Genomic DNA, 23,529 nt, shown 5'->3' on the forward strand with positions numbered 1-23,529 from the left:
TCTTTTCTAGCAGAATGCATTGCTGGAAGCACAGTTGCAAACAGTCACAATTGGAAACAAGCTTAACCATCTTTATTTATTACCTACGTCTAACCACACTGCTTAGTCTGCTAAATTGTAATCCATGTTTAACTGTTTAGGCTAAAACAATTAGAAAAGTAACACCAACTGTCATATTTGGTGCCAGTATAAGAAATGTTTCATGCTTGCCTCCTTACATGGGGATGCTCTTTCAACAAATGATCCCATTGATTGTATGAGATGGTAGAGGGGTGACTACTGTGTGCCCAAAGGTTCGAGGACATGTTGTACAGTATCACTTAGATCTGCTAAGCACCAAAGAGCAGACATGGTTTGCTGGTAAACTCACCAACACCAGCCAGATATTTCCTGCAACACTTAGTAGGGACATTGGTTTAAAGAGAGTGAACAAATTAAAATTAAAGCAAATTAAACAAGCTTCCCACCTTTGGTTACAAGCTCGAACCTTGAGGCCACTGCTTAATTTTGGGGTTTTCGTTTTATTATTCAGGCTGTCAGAACAGGCCCAGTTGTTCCAGGTGAAAGTCCACTCAGCCTACACTCTAGGACAAGTCATCATTTCATATGAAGCAGAGCTGAGAGAGGACTCAAGCCCAGAGTTTGCTTGTGAAATATGAGAAGAATCCAGGCTGGCAGAAGAAATGAGGGTTATCACCAGGTGACACTGAGCAATGTGCCCTTGTCCTGTGCAGGCTTTGATCCTACACTCTGCAGAGACATGCATCCAACTCTGCCATGGTAAGAAGTACTGTATTCCTCAAATGAGCTCTAGTTTTGGCAGGGTAGTGACAGGCAACAGGCTCTGGGAGGATCTGGGAACACTGAAGTCCTGGCTCCAGCAGAGCTTTGACAGCCTCAGCCAAGCCTAAAGATGTTCCTGTAAAGCTACTTGATTTTCCCCACCACACAGTCGCAGCCAACAGTCAGCCTGATCCATTCAAGCATGTGGCGCAAGGCCGGCTTCAAAGACTGGCGCGTGTTCCATCACAAATTCACGGACCAAGAAGGTCAAGAGGGGCTCATCCAGTCTGGGTGGCTGCTCTTGTTCCAATTGTTCAGCTTTTAATTCCTCAACTCCACCTCGTCTTTTCTACTTTTTTCTGTCTCTCAGTAATTTGTTATCTCTCCCTGTGTCCCCTCTCTCCCTGCCCCTTTGTCTCCCTCTCAGCCAGGCCATTTGTATTCGTTCCTTACATAATGGAGAAATCAGATCGTGGTACTTAGCAAGGACGTCATCAAAGTACTGTGCCTGAAATTTAATTCAGGTAAAGTTGCCGTTAAGAAGATGATAAATTATACAGCTCTGTATCCATTAGATGTGTGGAGAACGAGGTGCCAGCTTGAGAATTATGACCAATGCAGTACTGGAACTGGACAAGCTATTCGTTTTTTTTTTTTTCCTTGTAGCACCAAAGATAAATCAGAGGAAAACATTGAGCTCTCCTGGCAGTGATCAAATTAATGAGCCTTTTGCATTAAGTTTATAACATCTGAGTGCAATGGTAAAATACATGTGCATCTTAAAGGGCAAACGAAACATAATCCTTAAAGAGTAATGTACACTGGCCATTTTTCTCTTCCACCACATGCCCCTTTCAGTTGACACCCGAGGGGATATTCGGTGTATATATTGATCAGGCGTAGCAAGGTCCTCAGAAGGACACGACCCCCCCCCCGCCCCCCGCTAAGTGTGATTCTCAGAGCAACCATTTCAGCTGCCACTGCCTCACCTTATTTATATCTGGGCCTTTTCTGGGTCTTATTTATATCTGGGCCTGAGAAACATTTGTAGTCTTTATGAAATGCTAAAAAGTCTGACAAGACATGGTCACAGTTGTTGAAGTCTTTTAACACATGAGATGAACTGAAGAGGAACTGTGCATCGTCACTTTATCTTACAGAGGCAACTTTCCACCCGTCATCAAAGTTCAGTCAGCAACAGACTGTTGCTAGGGGAACTACTGTAACACGAACTCAGACGAGAGCTGAACTTCACCCATTAAGGAATAAAAAAAATATTGGCTATATTTTTTGAAGCCGGGTTTTGATTGTAGATTGTACAAAGACAACACAGTTTCCCACTTCACCTCCATTTTAAATGAGGTCAGGCTCAGACAAGTCGGCTGCATGTCTTTTGCCACTATCACATTTGTTTTAAATGCACTGTTTATCATTATATTGCTGACTGCTATATGACGAAAACTATACTATACTTAAAAAAAGGAAGAAAACCATGACAAAGTACAAAAATATCTAACCCAATATGATGTATTCACGGTATTCAAGTTATAATTTTATTGTAATATAATATTTTCTTGTTTGTTTTATTTTGTTATAGGTGAGATTGATATTGAAATGCAGCTGATGAGTTACGGATCCTAAATCAACAGTAAAATATTTACTTCAAATAGAATTTTTAATTTTACCTAAAACCTTTAGTGCAACGAAGAAAAGCGAGAGTCATCACACTGAAGTGATCGTGCATGAAACTTAGTAACTGATGCATTATGTTTCTCTGTACCCTGTGCCCTGTCCACAAGATGCTCATGTGGGTAGGCATATTCTCTTCACTTTCCATTTCAAAATAAACTCAATTACACATTTATTTGCTAAATGAATATTAGTATCCACAGCAAGGGACATGGATGTCCGTGTTTTTGATTAGAAAACAACATAATGAGAGGCAATGTACTACCACATTAAGTTTCAGTCCACTTTACAGTAATGAATGAGGATAAAGGTTCACAGCAGAGGTTAGGAGACGCTCAAAAATCACACTCTGGGTGGTGAGCTTGTTGCCACAGTGTAGCTCATTCAAATGACTCGAGCAAAAGTGTAAAGGAAGGAGACATGTGCATTAAATATAACATAAGGCCAAGAGAGATATTGCAATCAGTGACTGTCAGAGCAAAACCATCAGTAACTGCGTTAATCTGAAACCTGGACAAACCTGCATTTTGAGCTCTACTAACTGTGTGGGTTTGGTGGATTCTTGGTTGACTCATAGCTTTGGTTAAGACTGAAAAATCCAAAACATTTGGCAAACTTTGATACTCCCTTTCTTTTTCCCGTAACCTTTCATTTAAAGAATTTTCAGTTGCCCAATACTTTGTCTTGGTCTTGGTCTATTTACCAAACACTGGCACGCAAACCCTAAGGCTGTGAAGAAGATAAGCATCGTAAGCATCACTGTTAAACATGATAGCAGTGCAGCACATGCATGCCTCCGGAGCAGTGGCATGACTTCACATTAATATAAATCATATGAACACATGCAGAGATAGAGCATCTGACATTTAAACGTTAAAAAGTTGTTGTTTTTTCCTTCTTTTAAACTGTTGGGGTCATGGCACAAAGTGACCTACAACAAAAGGATATCAATAAATGCAACTTCAAGCCTGATTTAATAATTTTGAACTTATTTTAGTAACTAAATGTCCAATGATTTCAGTCAGACTCACAATCAGTGCAGTAAAATGAGGACACGCCAAAGCTTGTGGCTATAAAATACGCCCGCAGGTCTTTGGAGGATACATGAGCCGCAGACAGCACTGGTCACTGTGGCTTTGCCTGTTTGCCGCCCTCTTGTCTCTGCAGGTCACCCCAAAGTGGCAGTCAGCTAAATCAGTCAGGGCCATACACAAACTGATGTGCTGTAAGGGCTTGGCTTTACACTGCAGACTGACCACAACAGCTGCAGACAAAGCCCAAGTGTTTACTGAGTTCATGACTGTGGCTGGAGAAGAGGAGGAAAGAGGAGAGAGTAGGAGAGTGATCGATGTGGGTCTCAACTTCCAGTGCTAGAGGAAAACAAATGGCCTGTGGAAATGGGACCATGATGGTGCCCACAGGAATGTCAGTCTCACGCCTAAAAACATAGTGTGTCATTCTGCACATCCTAGGACAGGATTCAGACATAGTTTACATAACAAAAGGAGAAACTATGACACCAAGGGGAAGGAGAGGAGCAGAGGTGAAGCATAAAAGGCCTGTGCATATGGTGCTTGTTCCTTCAATGGTGGGCTGGGTGCTGAACTGTGAATCAAAGTGGTGAATCAAAAGGAAAATGTGCTTATGCGTAGGGAAGCAAAGGCAAGAGAAGTCTTTGCAGGAAGCCGGGCAATCTGAAGTATCACACAGAAACCTGCAGTGACGAGGAGACTACAAGCTCGGACTGGGCAAACTGCCACAGAAGCTCTCAGTGTCATAAAGGATAAATCATGACGCTGAGCATCACTCGCTGACTGATGCTGCACTTCTTCTCCATGGAGCTCAGAAAACATGAAATGTCACTTTTAAACTGTAGTTTCTGTCAGCGTTTTCTATGATGGAAGCCATCAAACGTGTATTTAGGTGTACACACAGTGCCAGTCTTGTCAAGAGTAGCATGGTGCAAGTCTGTGTAACAAAGGCTGCTCCTGACCTGATGGTAAAGGTCAAAGGGTTGTGGTATCGCCATTAGGCTGAGGTGACAAGAATCGGCAGCGATCCTCCTGTACCTTGTCTGAGCTAATGAATTCCTAATGAGGTCTAATATAAACTGCAGTTTTTCATTTATCTCCTCTATTTTTCTTCTGCATTTCTAACATGGATTTTTTACACATGGTTTCATTGATCGTATATATTTAGCAAATCAGGTGTAATACTATTGTGATGCTGGTTTCCATGTCTGGGATGTAAGATGAGCAGCGACTTCGCAGCAGATAGAGAGCACAACCAGAGAGTGACACTTTAATTAAAAGCGATGGCAAAAGTAATCCTGCTTGACACATGGTAGGTAGGAAGGAACACACACACACACACACACACACACACACAGAAATGATTGCAAGAAAGGGTGACAGCAAATGACAACTGAATCACTTCCTCAATTTGTCGACGGATGACAAAGTGTGTGACATTAAACATGTGTGGGACTCCACCCCTGACATTTATCATTTATCTTTTTTTTTGTGCATCTCACAAAATTCTGTCATTGCAACTTCCTTTGAATTTTTCACTTTCAATTTTGGCTCATGCACCTCCGGAAATCACAACGCTTTGATCCTTCAGTGTCCTCCATAATCCTGCTGATGCTGCACATTCACACCTCATGGTATGTTAGCCGCACACTAGCCTTCCACTAGGAAAACTTAAAGCAGCACCTTGGCCTCATACTTTTCAATCCTACAGCCTCGTGCCCGGGAGCTCTCGGCACACCGGCCATCACAGCCCAGCACTAGAGCCGCTGCTGTCACAGAACGAAAACCCATTATCTGCCTGTTTTTGCAGCAGCCAGAGGAGGAACTACACGTCATACTGTACGTGAAAGCTCCTGGGTTAATAAACATCCTTCAATCTTCATTCATATTAAAACATCGATATACTGTATGGGTTAACAGCATTAAAAAAAGCATTTAAAAGGAAAAAAAGATGCAAACCACAACTGCAATATAGTTTAAATTGTCTTGATGAAAATGGTTATATGCAACATCTAAAAAGTAACAAGGAAACCAAACTCAGCCAATATTTAACAGGGTGCTAAACATTAACCTCCACCATCTCTCAGTCTCTTTAATATTTTGCCACTGCATCTGGTTAGAACATGCCTAGCTTGAAATCACTGACCTTTTTGTTAACTGCACTTTAATAGGGTGATTAGGTCTACTTCGCCTTATTTCCAAAGGATACATCCATCTTCCTAAAAGTGTTGACACTGCAATAACCCTGCCTTTCAGCAGGCTCCTCACAATGGCTGACTGCTTACCAGCGAAGCACCAAACAAGCGCACTCTTGACATTTTCACACACTACTTTATGAAATCTATAAATTTTATGTATTTATGATTGGGCTACCTGGTGCTCGTAATGAGACCCATGAAAGCTTTGCCTGGCAACGCTGTGACCTGCTGGCCAAAGGAAAACACAGAGCAGCTTTGAGTTACTCCATGGGTGATGTCATGTTTTTTTTTTTTTTCATTTGGATTGCTCTTGTGTAATTCTCATTGAAAGTGTCCTTTCAAAAACCTAAATCCTTGACAGTACAAGGTTATTTTAGTAGCAGGGATGGTTTTAGGGGCCTGCCCTTGCCAGAGGATTTTTTTATTTATGCAATGGTTTCTATATTAACAGTTGTTGAAAAGAATGTACAATAATTAATTAAATATCCGGCGTAAAAACTGTGCCAAATCAACATCCAGACTGATTGACACTTTGACATGTAGCCAAGAGTGGGGATTAAACCACTGACCCTGTGGTCCATGGTCAACTGCCTTACCAACTGAGCTACAGCCTCCCCCTTTTGTTTGTAAGTAAATGGAATAAGGATCTGTTGTTAAAAGCTGCAGTATTAAAAATTTTACTAATATTTTTCAGCAGAAATACTGCATGAAAATGTAACTCAATAAGCAACATTGCTGTCAAAGATTCCTGTAACTCAGCATAGAAGTGCAGAGATATTTGCTTCAAAAGGATTTTTAGTAAGGGTCAGTCTTTTAACCAATCAGAGAAGGCCAAGTATTTATGCTTGACTTGTAAGTTTTGTGCTTCTTATTTATTGTTTTATTATATGACTTAGCAGCTGAAGGGCTGTGCAGAGCATCAGGGAGCAGAGCGGGTTGGTTTCAAGTTTAATTCCCAGATGTGTGTGTTTAGGCTGAACTCACCAGTGAGGGAAATACGTATAGTACATGTCAGGACTGCATAGAAATTCTGTGTAATGTTTCAAAAATGCTTCAGTTTCTGTAACAAAATCTTGAGGAAGTTGGACTTGACTTCATGAAAGTACGAAAACAAAAAGGTGAAAGGAGACGGATCTACACACGTGCTCCAGCTAATGTCTGCACAGTCAGCTCACTTTGTGTTTATGGTGAACAGTCTGTCTGGCAAATTCACCCAAATAAGCCAAGAGAAATTTAATTTGAAAGCTGCCTTAAGCCAACTTTCAGACCTTGGCAGAGTAATCGGCAATCGGACACCTAAGACAATCCTACACTGTTGCATATTGGCCAGTCACCTTTCTAAAGCACAGTTCAGCGTTTTGTCTCGACAGACAGGAAGGCTCTGTAATGCTTCATAATCAAGCTTATCCCTCCGAGTGTGGAGAGCAGCTGGACTGAGCTGATATTAGTATGCCCCTGGTGTGGCTTTGTGACAGAAGCTGGAGCTTGCACTCTCCCTCTCACTGCATTGTGTCAGATGGAGAATTTTATGTGACAGAGGGCGAAATAAAATGTGCTGGCACTCTCCAGCCAACGTAGATGGGCTTTGTAGCATTTACTGTGTTGAGATAACTGATGGTCAAAGCGCACATCAGTCTAAGCCTGGGAATACTTGTTCAGACAGCTTGTTTGTAGATGCAAATGTGATCTGATTTGTGGGAAGCCCGATGTAAAATTGGACCACAGGTTGACTAGAATAGAATGGAAAGAGTTTTCAAATAAAAGTGTGTGCAGTAAGGATTTGAAATCTAGTCCCTGACTGTGGGTTTGGTAAAGCAGGTGGGCTGCTGGTGTGGAGCCTTGCTGTAATCTGACAGACTAAGATAAAATCAGGTTTGGCATTTGTGAGGCTGTACCTGGAACAGGCTTCTTTCTCCTTCACTGTGACAGATGCTGCAATTAGTGATAGAGGCGACTGCCAAATGCTGACATGGCTTTGTATCATCCACCCTCTCTGCTCTGTTTGTAGCTTTTTTGGACACAATCATTAGCTTATCTTGATGCCCAGTTTCCAACAGAGAGCAGCCAATCACAGAGGCAGCCTGTGCTCAGAAAAGTATTCTCACCCTGTGGGTGACAGCTTGACACAACTCGATTTTTTTGAGATTGGACTGTATAGCCAAGGGTAGCGCTCTTCTTCAAATGCCACACTGCACCACAGCCACGAAAAATACTATTGTGGGGACAGCTGTGGCTCAGAAGCGGGTTCTCCACTAATCACAGGGTTGGGGGTTCAATCCTCTGCTCCTCCTGTGATTAAGTTGAAGTGAACATGGGCAAAATTTGAACCCCACGCTGCTCTTGGTGGGCATGGCAGCTCTGCCACCACTGGTGAGTGGGTGTGTTTGGGACTTGGTGAGTAAGGTAGAAAAGCACTAACGTATATAAGGGTGGGCCACAAACCAAAATAAAAAAAAATACAAAATGCAGATAAGTATCATCACAGCTTCTGCTTCATGCAAGTTGTGAGTCACAGGTGAAATGGAATAAGGTAATTTGACACTCTAAAATGTACCGATTAAAAAAATAAAGTCACTTTTTGGTTTCACTTTCACACCATCTGTTACTGCATTAATAATAGAAACAAATGTATCTGTCCTCCAGTACTTTGAAAGTAACCAATAATAAAATAGTTAAAATGAGGAAGGAAGATAAATCGGATTTCAAAGATATTTGTCAGCATATTTTATATTACAGACTATAACTTTTATTGCATTGAATAGGAAGAAGCACACAATAACAATTACATGACTTTTCTTGAGTAATTCACAGAAAAGGCTACAGTGTCAAAACGAAAGTAAAAACAAAGGAAGACCAACGACCATGACACACTCCACAAAAATCTTGTTTTGCTACCAAATGGATTGTGGTTAAATGTGCACATAAATCTAGTTCCAGTAACTATCCAAGGATATTGCAAAGTTAGGAGCTTGCCTTCAAAAAGTGTTATTTAAACATTCCTTTGCATAGAAAACTTTATTAGTGCTAAAGCGAAGAGTCAACATCCATCACATTGGACTTTTAGAATAGAGTATATTACAACACTTTAATGAAACAAAGTCCTGTTTTTCCAGGTGCAAACTGAAACAAAGCTTATTAGGTTTTGGGAACCAATTCTCACAAAATGGGTTTTGGAGTGCTTATTTTCCCGTAACAGCAGAGAATGTGCATCTCTCTCTCTTTATCTCTCTCTCACACATACACACACACACACACACACACACACACACACACACACACAAACAAGATGACCGTATTTGGAATCATACAGCATTTACCAGAATTTACACCGGCCACTTCACAACATGGTGTTACAATTCTAATGTGCTTTTTTGTTCAGTAGTGTGGATTTAAGTCTCACAAAGTTCACTTTCAAGCTGGTATGCTGAGACTGAACACATTCCAAGAGCCTGGAAGGAAGAACAACGCAGGTCCAAATGAAAACCTTTTTTTCTCCCCCACTTCTCTTCTAATCCATCCATTAATAGTGGATTCATTGCTTGCCAAGTCTGGCTCTGAACCGTAGCAAGATAACAGGTAATCTTATCCACCTTGACATTTTCCAAAGTAAAATGCCTTTTCTGGAATTTAAGATACATTTCGTAAGACACACAGACTCTTAACCAATCCTGTTTTTATCCTCTTTGTGATTGATTTAATACAGAGACAATAATCTCAAAGCCATCATAGAAGCATGACTTTCTAGAACATGTTTTTCCCTGGTCAGACTTTTTTGTGACATACCACAAATGGGGTGCATTTACAGTGGCTTTCAACCTAATCTCTACATGTTTTTTGGTGTTGCGAGAGAAAACGGCTGAGTAATGGAGAAAGGACAGAGCTGGTGGTTGAGTAAAAAATCCCTGTCTCCTATGATGACCTGAAGAAATGGACAAACAACAATGGCTTTGTGTCTTTTCATCCAGCCTTTTGTAAACAGAAGCTACATACCGAGGAAGACAGAACATCTTTCACATCTGCCCTTGTAAATGTCACTCATAGTAAATGCTTTTCTTGCTTTTGCAAGCTGTGAAGACGTTCGATTGGATTCTTATCTGTTCTCTTTAAACCCAAATGACTGTGGCAGTAGAAGACATACAGTTTCCAAGAGTACAAAGAACTTGTCATAGTCCTTGGAGGGAGAGAGAAAAGAAAGCTGCTGAGCTTGTGTGAGCAGCATTAGTGCAACATCCATCCCTGGTGAGGGAGGTGGACTGTGGAGGACCCGGGCTCTTTGTTTGGATGTGAAAGCCGGACAATGCCACTACTGTGTGCTGAAAGCAGGAGCCATGCCACTGCTGCTTCCCTGAGACTGCCAGAGCTTGCCACAATTATGCTTTTCTTTCGTTGGGCATTCTTTTTCCATAATCTTTACACACTTCCCTCTCTTTCCCTCCAGAGTCTCTGCTCTTTTAAAAGCTCACCCATGACAATGATGGCTACTATCATCATCTCTTCTCATTGTGTTCTGCTACAACCTGACATCCTGAGGTAAGTCCCTGGGGGCATCCTACCAATGCAATTGCCAGTATTGTTCTTTCATACACTGAAGTACAAGACACTGTGCTGGAGGAATAGGTGATATTATTTTAAACCTGGCCAAGTATTTTCCTGATAATGTACTTTACCTCAGATTATAAAAACCTAGTATTACGTTTAACCCTTGAAAGCAAAAAGAATCAAATTTTTTAAAATGTAGGGTTGACTCAACTGACTTCAAAATGACTTTGGCTTGTTTTTGACCTGTGTCTAATGGGGAGATTTTTTGGTTTAGACTAGTCTAAAATGATTTGTGATCTCATTTGGACTAAGTCTCCATAGACCTGAGACCAGACTTGTGACCTAAGAAATAATTACCTAAACTTAAACTTTCTTAACTCAAAACTTGCATCTTGATGACAGCTGGCTCGTGGATTTCTTTACACAGCCACAATTCTCTAAAGAGCTCTGCTAATAAATTGGATTTGTCTCCTGAGAGAACATCCTGAGATATGGTTTGGCCATCTCTCATCAGTTGAGCTGGGAGTTCACTTCAGTGACTTGAGACTTGATTTGGACTTGTCTGCACTGAATAATCTGAAACAACTAGAAACTTAAACAGGCTTAAATGTTGTCTCAGTTGACTTGAGACTTAAAAGTAGACCAGATGGCTTAAAACTGGCATCTGGCAGAGTCGAGTTGTGTGGATAATGAAAAATTGTCATATTTTTGGCCTGTTTTTGGCCTGTGGACTTTTTTTTTCTTCGTAAACAGACCTGCTAACAGGTTAAAAATGAAATAACATGTATATTGTATAAAACAAGGAAGCGGTACTTGTACTTTGAGATGCACTTTATGGTGCTGATGAAGAAAAAGACATGTATAAAATGCTTCACATAAATGTAAAAGCAGCCAGCTGTGGAATATGGCAGCCATTAAAGCGGAGAGGGTATTTTTTATTGAACAAAGCCTGAACGACTACCAAAGGAAGCACACGGCGGCTTTATGTCACTTCGAGAAATTTTCACCAACAACCCTTGAGTCTCATATGCAGCACACCAAAAAATAGCTACAGAACAGCTCTCCAAAAGTCACAATGTGGAAGGAAGATGAAAATGGATTTGAGAAAGCAACATTTGTGTACACGAGAGTGCCTTTGTATAGAATGAATGTCTGTGAGAAAGAGATGGAGGCGGTGAGATCAATGACTTGTGTATCTCCTCTGAAATATAAGGCACATTTAATTGAGTTAGTGAAATGGAATGACATTGCAATATGCAAGGTATTGATTTTGTGTGGCTGTATTCTGCCCGAGAGGCTGTTTGTTTCAAATTAAAACTATACTGGGAAAACAAACAAAACTGCCAGATCCCTCAAAGACAGGACTGATTAGAAAGGGGAATGGAGTTGTCTTTGTGAATCTGCTTTGTCATCGCTAAGCACCATTTGAACAGAGCTGTAACCAAACAGACAAACAGTTTGTTTGATGAGAAAAAAATTAATAATAACAAGAGTATGAATTAGGAGTTGAGGCCGAAGGCACAGTCTAAGTCCAGGTTCCTTTAATAATGCTAAGTTGTTGACCATTAACAGACCCAGCTGTGTCACACTACAGATCTACTCAAGAGTTTGGGCAACTTTTCTTTTTTTGCTGTACCATGCGAAAGGAATCTGTGTTGCCTTCCAGATGCTTCAGGACATGAATATTGCATTTAGTTCGACCCCAAACACTGAAATTATTTATGAAGGCAATCATCATCAGCAGTGAACTGAACCCTGTCTGCCTGCACTGAACAGCTGACCTCCAACGGTCGTCTTTGTGTTTAAAACTGAACCTTTCTGTGTGTGACAACTAAAATATTAGTATGTACTTATTACATTGTTATAAAGTGTCAATTTATGTAACTGCACCTCCTGTACTGTTTAATGAGCTGCAGGATGTGCGTTTTCCATCATCCCATTTCTGCACATTTGTTTTTTCCTCAGCAGGTTGATGTAGCTCTCACCTCCTCCTTCACCCGCAGACTGTCTGTGTATCTTCATTGTGTGGTTGATGAGGCTGTCAAAGTGACAGTGTCTGGCCAAATGATGAGATGAGACAAGGGCAATGACTTGTCTCAGTCAGGTTCACCTACAGCCGTAGGAAGTCACAATGTGTGTCTGTGTGTAGCTCAGGTGTCTAATCTATCTGTTGGAAACCTCCGGTGCCTTGATGGAATTTACTATGGAAAACAAAAAGAACCTCAGATATACAGTAATATAGTCAAATGATTTACTGTAGTGTCAAACAAATTGACAACTGATGTTTAGATATTCACATATTATTTTGTGTCAGCTCCTGACTGTGGATTTTAAGCAAATCATGAAAAAGAATAGAAGGAAGAAAAAAAAGCATTCCATCCTATCAGGAAGGAATCATGCCGTTCAACAGGCCCTTTTCAGTTTTATCATCCCGTATTTATGGTTCAGTAGGCGACCTTCTAGCTCCTTGTAGGACGAGTAGGTTCATATCACCAACACCAACAGAAGGTAGAAGTTCACTTACTGACCCATATTCATGGGCTAATATTAACTGATTACACCTCATTGCATGGTGTGATATCTGTCAGACTGGCTGAGAATACAATAAGGAAAGATAAAGAGAATTTATGGCAAAAACATTGGACAAAATAATATTATAGGCCAATTTTAGCATTGTATCAATGTATAGGTCTGAGATTCAGATATTGCAATACATAAGCATCAATAACGCATTTATGGTAATTTTGAATTTGTATGGCCGTTAAAATTCATGTTTTGTTTCAAATATAAAATATCCCACTCCAAACACATTTGAAATCTTTTTTTCAAACTGGAGAGATAGTTGTGTATAACAAAATGCAACAAGAACATTTTAGTTTATACAAATGGAGAGTTTTTTCAACAATTCGAAAATATATAAAAACATTTCATATCTGTATTATGTTGTTGTTCATAATCTTTCCATATACCATGCAGGGCCGGGTTATCAATTTATTGTAAAGTAAGCCAAAGCTGAGATAAAAAGGCTTTTGTTTATGTCAAAACAAATTGCTGATTATTACATATTTAAAACTGTTAGTATCACATCAAAACAATCAAATTTTAATATCAGTGCTGGTCAAACATTTGAATGTATCAGAGGATGAAGCTGTGTTCCACACATGAGGTTACTGCTTTATTGCCGATCTAATGTGCTGCAAAAACAACTGAACCCGTGTTACAAAATTGTGCCCAAATTCTAACGAGGTGCACTGTGTGTGCAAAGTAGGTCAAGAGAAATGAAAAGTAGACCTGGGGAGGATGGTCGGTGTGAAATAGAAGAGAGTTCAGCTCAGTATGAGTCATCATGGGTGGTGAGGTGGTAGGCAAACAACTTTCCTGTGTCAATAATGAAGGAGGGATTCTGTGAGGATGGGAGCCATCACGAGGCAAACTGTGAATTATCAAGTCACAGCAGCTCACAAATGAAATGGAAATTTTAAATATGCTCTCACCTTTAAAAGGGGTGGGAGTGACACTGAAAAGTAAAGACAAATTCCAGTTAATTTCCACAACCTGAAAGCAACATACACACATACACAAACACACACAGGCACACAAACACAGCACCCACCCAGCACAAAAGCATCTTCCTCAAACCTCCTTACTGACTTTAGGTCGTTAAGGTAGCACACTAGCTTTCACTGTAACTAGCCCACCAGGGCCGAACACCTTTCCTAATGAGCTCTACTGTCAGCACCGTAGCACATTTTTGATGGTAAACACTGTAATGCATTATTCTGCTCAAGTGAGAAGCAACAAACAAACTCCAGGACACGCAATCAGGCCCTGCAAATCCAGTGCATGAATAAAACATAAGCAGAGGAACAGGGAGGTTTTGCATTGTGAAGTGTCTCTGTAGACTTTTTACTGCACAGAGAGAAACTCTAGCATGCAGTAGGTGATAATACACAATGGACTCTATGAACAGTTCATTTTGCTCTGCAGATATTCTGCTGCACACGGAGACACACAGCTACACCTATACAGGAGTTTAAACTATGGAACTTTGGGAGATTCTGCTGCTGCCTGAGCTCAGCGTCCTGTAGATGTTCTTATCAGAAGCCTCTAAAAACCACTTTTTCCAGTCACCTTGTACATAAATACCTAAACATGTTTTTTTTTCCAAATTATAACTCTGACTGTTGCTTATTTAGTCATGATTATGTAATGTAACAAAGAAATATCAAATAAAACCACATTTTCTGGGGCTTTAAGATCAGTGGTCTCTAGATATATGTTTTTTTAGACTTAAAACAAGAAGGAAAAGAATTAAAAGAAGAACAAAGCGGAGAATAATTACAAAAGCACTGAAAATAAATCCACAAAATGAATTAGGTGAATTAAAACCACTGCATTGCCAATAACGGGCAAATCCATGTTTGCATTATTTCACCCAACTCTCTCTCTGCATGTCTTTACATTGCTTGTTAATGTTAGGATAAAGTTCAACCAAAATGCTGAATGAATAAGTCAAATGTGGTTTTTGAATTAAAGCAGATTTGATGTCAGCTGACATATTAAACAGCTTCAGATGATGGGACTGACAATGACAAGATGAAATATTGAACTGCATTGAACTGTCTGTCTCAGTGAAGGTTCTACGATTCTGCAAACATCTGCAATTTTCCTCTTCCTCTCCTCCTGTGAAGTCTGCGATAAGTTTGCTTTTCCACTCAGCCAGTCTGCACCTTGGTGACAGGCTTAGCCAGAGTTTACATCCATGAGGGGCCCTTGGTTTCATCTGACGTCATCAGAAATGTACAGTGCTCTGACTGTTCGGAGCTGCTGCCAAGTAAAGTAACAGATGAGCCTATATTTAGCCATGTTTATGGGCAGTTGGAACGCACTTAAAATAGTTTAGAGGGAGACACTCCTTTAATATTGTGGTTCATCCAGTTTGTGAATATCAAACACACACACACAGATCACTGACGCTTGGCAATAGAAAATCACCAAGCATTTGTACATATTTGTGTGTAGCAGCTGTGAAGACTTTGCAAAAATTGAAGTGAATGCAAGTCAGATTGGGGTTTATTACCAAGTGGAAATTCTCCAAAGGCAGATATGCTAGAGGAATGTAGCCACTGCTGTGCATTCTTTGTTGGGGTGCTGATGTCCTGCTCCTATTGGAGGTGCAAGTGATTACCGTGCCCAAGAAGCACAAAGCCTCCACTGAGTTGACTGGGCAGTGACACATGGCAGAATGATGGGCGCAGGTGATGCTTGGCTCTCAACTGTTTTAGAGTGTGGAGCTACAATTTGTTTTGGTCACACCAGATCACCAAGAAGGCCAATCTCCCACCTATAGTCAAACTCATCCGCACAAAACATGAGCCCGGTGAGGATGATGTTATCAGCAAACCTGCAGCTGTTCATGTACAGGGAGAAGAGTAGAGGAGAACATCACAGCCTTGTGGGGAGCTGCTTCTGGTGGTTAAGAGGTCAGAGATTTATTTCCACTACTTCCCATTTAAACTGACAACCATTTAGTGGCTGAAAGCTGTCGTTTAATATTTGTCCTGTCCTGCTAGAGGTTACAGGAGCTTTTTAAACTCAACTCAATTTTTGCTCAAGCCAAAACATTGTGGACTTTTAATGCAGCATTTGCCCTGGTCCTCTGGTCCTTATCTTACATGTTCAGCTCTTCAACCTTGTCCAGAGGCAAGGCTGCAGTGTTAGAAATATCTGGTACAAGGCCAACGCTACACCTACAGGACACAATGACTGACAACCTTCAGCATAAAAGGTTTAACTCTAGTGGGCTTTATGCAAGAGGTTCACAGACACAAGCAGAGTGACATCACGGGTCACACATACAGAGACACAAAGCTCAGATGGATGTCGAGTATCTTTCTGTATTTCAGGTGAAACTTTGAATAACATTTACAATATGATGAGGGACAGAGGGGCTGAACCCAAACAGGGGTTTCTGTTTAATTCTCACATTCACAACTGCATGACAAGTAAACCTGTGTGAAGATTCTCCTAAAACAAGGGATCTGAAAGAAAGAAAACAAACTGTTTTCTCAATTTTCCTGGGGGGATCCTCAGTTTACATGTTTGCCACTTGTTGTAAAGCAATCCATTTAATAAGACTTCACGTGCACTGTGCCCAAAATACATTAGAACTTGCAAACTAAAACCCAGATCTGACCACAAAGATGATTGTTGTTTAGGAGTGGAAGGAATCAGAAAATAGCTTGAAGCTGAGATAATAATGTGGCATCAGGAGATAAACCGGTGGTACAAGCCAATAACAGAAATTTCTCTTATTGTAAACATAGGAGCATCTCTACACTATATTTAGACTGAGCTCCATAGAGGCTGTTTGGATTATGCCATCTCTTTGTTGATGTTATGAATAAATACCACTCCCAGATTTTTAACAAGTGGAGGGCAAAATGTAGTGAACCAATCCATGTGCGGGCTATTTTCTTGACAATCCACTCCAGCCGACTGATTCACGCCTAAATAGAAAGCCCGGCCAAGTCTAAGCATAACGTCCCCATGCAGAGGAGACCCACAGCTGCAAAACACCTGCTTCATATGCTCAACAACAACTTTAACCAGCTGCAAAATTCCAAAGTAGTAAACATAGAAAAACCATTTTCAGGCTGAATTTCAATCTGCAGCAAGTGTAAGGAGGTGGAAATTCAGGTGGGCACAGATATTGGGAGCAGAAAGGTGGAATAGATTTATGTGCTCAGAGTGCATGGTGGTCCAGGCTCCGTGACCCTTGTGTGCGATGGTGTGAGGGGACTTTTCAGGCAGCGCCTAATATCAAGCCAACTGGAACAAGTTCCCAGAGCATTCTTGGCTTGTACACCGTGCTGTTGACAGTGAAGCCAGCGCTCTGATTGCCTCCCTCCCTCCTCATACCTCTCTGGATGAATAGCTGCTCCCGTAAAGCACCAAGACACTGATTATGCTGAGCAATGCGTGCTTGGAGAGCACCAATTACGCTGATGTGCCTTTTCATGTTTGCACATTGTTGAGCGGCACAGCGGCTGGGGTCCCAGGTGAACACATCAGCACACTCCTGGAGAGGCGGTGCCAGTGACAGCAGAGGTGACTTTCTGTGAAGAATGATAAGAAAAGCCGAAGGGCACATTCATAACTGTCAGAGCAAACAATATGAATATATATGAAAACAAACCAGTAAAATAGATTTTTTTTCACCCTCCATCGAGTCTTGTTATACTAAAGGGAAAAGCAGAATTAAAACAGCTTTATTATATATGGCTATTTTTTAGGCCCTCTGCTTTTTCCATAGCTGATTCATGTATGAAGTTAGTCCATCACAGTTTCTCACAGCCTAAGGTGACATCTTCCAATTGTTTATCTGTCGGGCCAACAGCAAATCAACATTAGAGAATGTGAAACCAAAATCTGTTTAGGTTTGGAATTTTTGCATGTAAAGAACTTGAAGAGAGATGAATTTAACAATATTAAAGTTGGCATTTGTGTGGACAGAGAGAAAAAAGTCTGAATGAGACATTTCCCACAATGCAACTCTGCAGCATCTTGTGTTTTTTAGACTTCTCCCGTCTGGTGCATCCTGGTTTGAATCACATGCTGTTTGTTATAAATGTAAGTGTCGGGACCAATCAGAGGTAACCCTGATGGCACCACTGAGGCTTTTTTCCTATACTTCAAAAAGCTATTTACAAAACCACAGACAATATAACAAAACTGTCATTCTTACTTCTTATACTTTTAGTGATGAGTAAAATTAACTTCATGTGCTAATTTTCTGCCATTCATAAATAGTGAAGTTACAATGTGTTAGCTGCTGGGGAATGGGGACACCATCTTGAGAGGCATGTGCTTAGCCTGCTATGGAGGTTACATTGTGTGACTCATTGCGGCGATGCCTTTTAAAATCAGGAATGTTATATTTTCTATAATGAAGTAATACGTTTATTATCACAAATGGTGAAGAGCATCACTGTGTCTATTGTGTCCATCTAAAGCAAAAGCCTGCAGCTAATTTACATCTCCCCACCACTGTCCTGAAATGGGACACACTTGCTTCAACCCCACTTAACATATTCTAATCATTCACATCATTTCTGTGTTAGGCTTTTGTGTGTTATGTGGAATGAAAAACCATTTGTCACATCTTTATCCCTGTTAAAGTCACTTAATACTATAAGTTTATGCTGGCTCAAAGTATGCATTTTTATTCATAGTCCCATTTTGCTGGAAAGGACTTTTTTTTCTTGCTAAAAATGTCCAAGCCACTAATGTCATCCCATTCATATCAGCTAGCAATTCATATCTGTGGCCAGTACATTTCAAAAAGTGCTTTATAAAATTTCCACAGGTCAAAACATTAATCAAATAGTTCAGGTGCTCAGTAGGCGACGCACGCCCACAGTGCCAGTTGTAAAGCCACTGGTTTGCTTCTAGGCTTGTTCGAAACAATATCAATTAAATTTTCGAGGTTATTGGAGGAGGTAGCAACTATAAAGCTCTGTGGTGCATCTCAAGGGGATCCAGCCTATAATGCTTCTATCTAACCTCCCAGGTTAAAAACAAATCATCTGTGAGCTGGAGGTCTCTCCAAGCATCTGCCTCCAATATTACCACCTGCTGCTGTCTGCTAGACACAAGTGGTTATAAGTGGTATTTAATTTTTATATTAATGTTATTATTTCAGGATCTTTCAGCTCATCGTTTTGGTTTTGGCTCCTATTACGCACCATTCAGACAAAGGAGGCAGCTGTTTTCAGTAAGAGAGCTCTTAAACATATTTACTGCCTCCCTAGCAACCACAACGTTGCCAAAGCCCCAAACAGCAGAGAGACACAATTTGCATCTAGCTACTGAACAGAAGCCCCTTTCAGACATGCACCGCTTTCCATTAATTTGACGGCATCTTAACGCGTCAGTTTCATGTCCAAACAGGCACCTTGGTCGCTTTTCACTGAACATCACGACGGATTTAATAGGTCAGTCATAGTAACATTCATGCGGGCTTTTTAACACGCAACAAGGCTAAACTGAAAACAATCACATTAATGGACTGTAAACACAGAACCTGATTTTGAAATATGTCTATAACCTGAAATGATACAATTAAGCAGAAGAAAGTGTAAAGGGAAATATTTAGTTGGAGAAATCTTAAAGTCCATCTTTAAAGTCAGGCACCATTGAAGGAAACACATGCTGCCAATGAAAAATGCTGCTGGGATTCAGAGAGAAAGAGCACAGAGGGAAACACCTGCATCCAGCAGCAGCCACAGCAGCAGACCCACTGAAGAGATCAGAGCAGAAGATGATCAGATCAAGTCATTGCAAAAAATGATAAAACACCCTCATCAATCTGTTCATTGAAACTGGTTTGCCAGACAAATTATGTGACACTCAAGCCTTTAAACAATTTAATGCTGTACTTGATTTGAGATTTGCACATCAAAAATTTACTGCGCTGTAAATCTCTCGCAAAGGTTATTAACGTTAAATGCATTAGTATTGAAGTTAAAAACCCATCATAATGGGGATTAAATATTTAATCACTTTTATTATGTGTTTCATGAAGCTTCATCAGTCAACGTGTTGAAATATTGAATCTTCATGATCAGCAGATTATTTTTCAAACATCACCCCTAACCCCAACCGTTACAATAAAATAAATCAAAATTTACTAAAATCATGTTTGTCTGGCAAATACTGCATTTAAAAAAACTAATTGCAAAAAACAACTAATGCAGGTTTAAGGAAATAGTTTTACATAGTGTAAGGTTTCTGAATTAATAATCGGGCTCCAGCAATGCTGGACAGACAGAGACATGGCAGACTATTTAACTGTGGTGCACATTTAATAAACCAGTTGGATATGATAACGTACACCTTTGAAGTCCCTGATCTCCTAATTACTAAGCATATTTTTTTTTTATCTTTATATGACAGCGGAGGCCTGTAGCAATGAGGGGCAGCCTGAAACAAATGCTTTGTCTACAGCAGATGAAGTAGATGCCTGTTCCACAAAGTCAAAGATTATTTTCCAAAAATGTTTCCAAAAAACATTATTGCATTTTCTCTTTTTGATATGGCACCTTTTTCTCACCTCAGGTATGTGTGGACTGATTTTAAAATAAAGCACGTGAATGGAAATGGAATGGAAAAGGCACGAGCCCTTTTAGTAGAGAAAAGCACTCCGTTTCCTCACTGAATGCAAATTGACAAGGTTTAGAGTGATTCGAGCATGAACGCAATGAAACATTTCTCACCAGGTTACTCTCTGAGGTTCAGTGTTGAAACCACTCAAATGCAAAGCTGGGAGTCATAATGGCATTGATATGCATCTTCTAGTAATTATTAAAGGTAAGCAAGAAAATCTGAAGAATGGGAAATAAGGACTTGACTGAGCTTTTCTGCTGCTTAGGGAAAAAAAAAGAAAAACATTGAGTTAATTTATTCTGAAACATTAATCAAAGGTTTAATTAAAGTTTTAAGGTTAGGAGCGTGAGTCTGACGGATGATAGCTTTTTAAGGGTCCGAGATCAGCAATCCCAAGTGGGATATTAAGCTATAAATGGAATATATACAAACATGAGGGATTATGTCCAATTAGGGATGCATCCTTATGAATATTCATAAGCAGAGGTTGCGAGTGTGAACAAAATATGGCTCTTTATCAGCTGTATGCAGACCTACCTGGGGGTTTTAAGGAACTTCAGAAGCCTTGTTTGATCATCTATGTTATCTCTTTAGCCGATTTATCTGTCCTCCAACTTTCGTTTTAACAGAGATTCCCTTGGAAGATTATTTTACTCAATAAAAATTATGCTGACACTTTGGTACAGCAAATAAAAGCTGAACCGACTGCATGCTTTAGGTAATCTATGATCATTTTCCAAACTTATTTAACTATATAATTGTTTTAAAGCATGCAGACATGTGAAAAATAGCAGACTTTGGCAGGTAGTTAATAATATTTGTCTCCATCCAATTTTCCTTCAACTTACTGTGTGCGTCTACATTTTAACTCGTAACATGATGACAACCTGTGTTGTGTCCATATCTCAACCACTCTGCAGATGTTTTCGACTTGCAAACCAAAGAGAAGGAGCCAAACATACAAACTTGATTTAAAAAACAAGCAAGTTTCCCATTGTGGCAATTTGTCTCCTCCAACAATTTTTTATTTGTTTTTTTTTTTGGATGCACAAGCACACAGTTGCCATTACAACTGCAAAACACAACGCTGACCTTTACTCGGATGAATAAGCAGGAAACTACGCTTAGAGGTTCGGAAACACTTCGTACCAAATGCTCAAAAACTTGGCGACCTAAGACGGCATCAGCACTCACCAGAAAGCTGTTTCAAGTGGATTGTGGCTTTCATACTTTCCACATTAAAAAGAGACAGAAGCACAGAGAATGTTTAAATCCATATCTTCTTATAGCTGAAATTGCACTGACAGCCATGAGAGTCCCTCCTTGGTTTGTATGCAGCCCCATGCCTCTGAGATAATATTTCCATTAACGCACCATAACGGGCCGTTGTAGCACAGTTGATCGATGTCTGATGTCCCCTATCAAAGGAAAGACAGCAGTGATTTAGCCATCAAACTGGTTGCAACTGCCACTAGTTGCTTTACTAAGAGCTATACATTTATAAACAAGATGCTGTCTTTAGTTCATTCTGTCTCAAGTGTCAAATTAAAAGTAAACGCTTTTAAACTTGGATGTGCCATTTCAAAACTGAATCATTATCACTATTGTTATTATTAATTAATTGACAGAAAAGGTGCTGTTTTAAGTCAAAGCTACAGTAGCCACCTTTTTCTGAAATCTCTTCTCCTTGCCCTATGTGTCTTTCCGATCTCATGTTTAAAAGGCTAAAGGTTAATAAATTCGGCCTCCGCAGTGATGAAGCCATACAGCAAGCAGAACATTTTTTGCATGGCCTGACAGATATGTGGTGTCAAGAATGAATATGATTAACTGTATTTGGCTTGTGCAACTGCCCCATTGCTTCTACAAGATATACAAAACATAGTCTGCAAAGTGTGACTGTCTGGGTCTGCGTCCTGTATCTTTTGAGGCTGCTGTTCTGGTTGGAGGTTAATTTACAGTGTTGTAAACAAAAAAGAATTATTTCCCAGCAGCAGATACACGGGTCAGGAAATGAATCTCAGATCAACAAGCGCACAGAGGAAATGAAATCTAAACCAGCACTTGGTGATAAACAGCAGAAAACAAATGGAGTAACAGAATTAGTGCCACATGTGGTTTCAATTTACAGCACAATTCAACAGATTTGATTAAAGCAACATCAGTAATAGAGCAATAAATCCAGTTTAAGCCACTGAAGGGATGACAACCAGCTTTAATGTCCATGTATATGTAAAGTGAAACACTCTCACATGGAAAATATTGTAGGGAGTTTGAACCCACGCCGCCTGTGCTGCAGGACACAAAGCTGAGTCCACTTAGAACCTGATGTCCCAGTTTCTCACACTCGGACACAGCAGGCATCATCCCACTGTTTCCCCATGAAAGCAGCTCGGACCGACCATTATCCCACAATAAAGCTTTTGGCGACACTGTATGGTGGCCAAATCACCGGGGGATGAGATAAGACGTGAGGGTGGATTTGGCTCTCAAAGCTGTAAATCTTTTTTACAGACCCTCCTCCCAGCTGATGTTGGGGACTGTTGCTGTCAGAGCTAATTGGCTGAAAGGACTCCCCCCAGCTCTAAGCTATAAAGCGCCAGAATCTGATTGGCTTTGCGTGGACATACAGGAGCCCAGAAAGTGGGCATCATTTTTATTTGCATGCATTTAATCTCATAGAGCACAATAAATTTGATCAAATAAACATCCTGGACGTAATTTTAGACATGGTGCAATTTCATATTTAGTCAGCAGAGACCAAGGATGGACACAAACACGCAAATTTGCTGGAGTGAGATTATACATGCCAGGTGAAAATATTTTCACTGGCATTTCTCGCTCATTATCCCAAAAGAAGAAGATAAATTTAAGGAACAATAAAAAAAGAATTGGAGTTTCTGGTAAATTGTGACACTGGTCCAAGTAAGAGCTGTAACCAAAACACAATCTCAGATATATTAAACAAACAGTCTGTGCTTGCAACCTAAAAGCTACTTCCTGTGCAGTCATCATAATAAATAAACACAGATTACATGTAGGTGTTGTTCATTGTCTGCTACTTGCTTGGATGTTTTGATTAGGTTTGATTGCAAATTAGCTTCTTGTTATAAAGCCTACAC

At 40.3% G+C, this 23,529-nt stretch overlaps 1 long non-coding RNA gene across 1 annotated transcript; it reads left to right on the forward strand.

Moving 5' to 3' along the window:
- The first annotated feature begins 9,038 nt into the window (after nt 1–9,038).
- LOC137105591 (uncharacterized) lies at nt 9,039–13,034 on the forward strand. The gene is made up of 3 exons (XR_010911837.1): nt 9,039–9,277; nt 10,140–10,231; nt 12,206–13,034. It is a non-coding gene; the product is annotated as an uncharacterized lncRNA (long non-coding RNA).
- Nucleotides 13,035–23,529: the final 10,495 nt, after the last annotated feature.

The sequence above is a fragment of the Channa argus genome, chromosome 20, assembly GCF_033026475.1.
Source record: "Channa argus isolate prfri chromosome 20, Channa argus male v1.0, whole genome shotgun sequence".
NCBI lineage: Eukaryota > Metazoa > Chordata > Actinopteri > Anabantiformes > Channidae > Channa > Channa argus.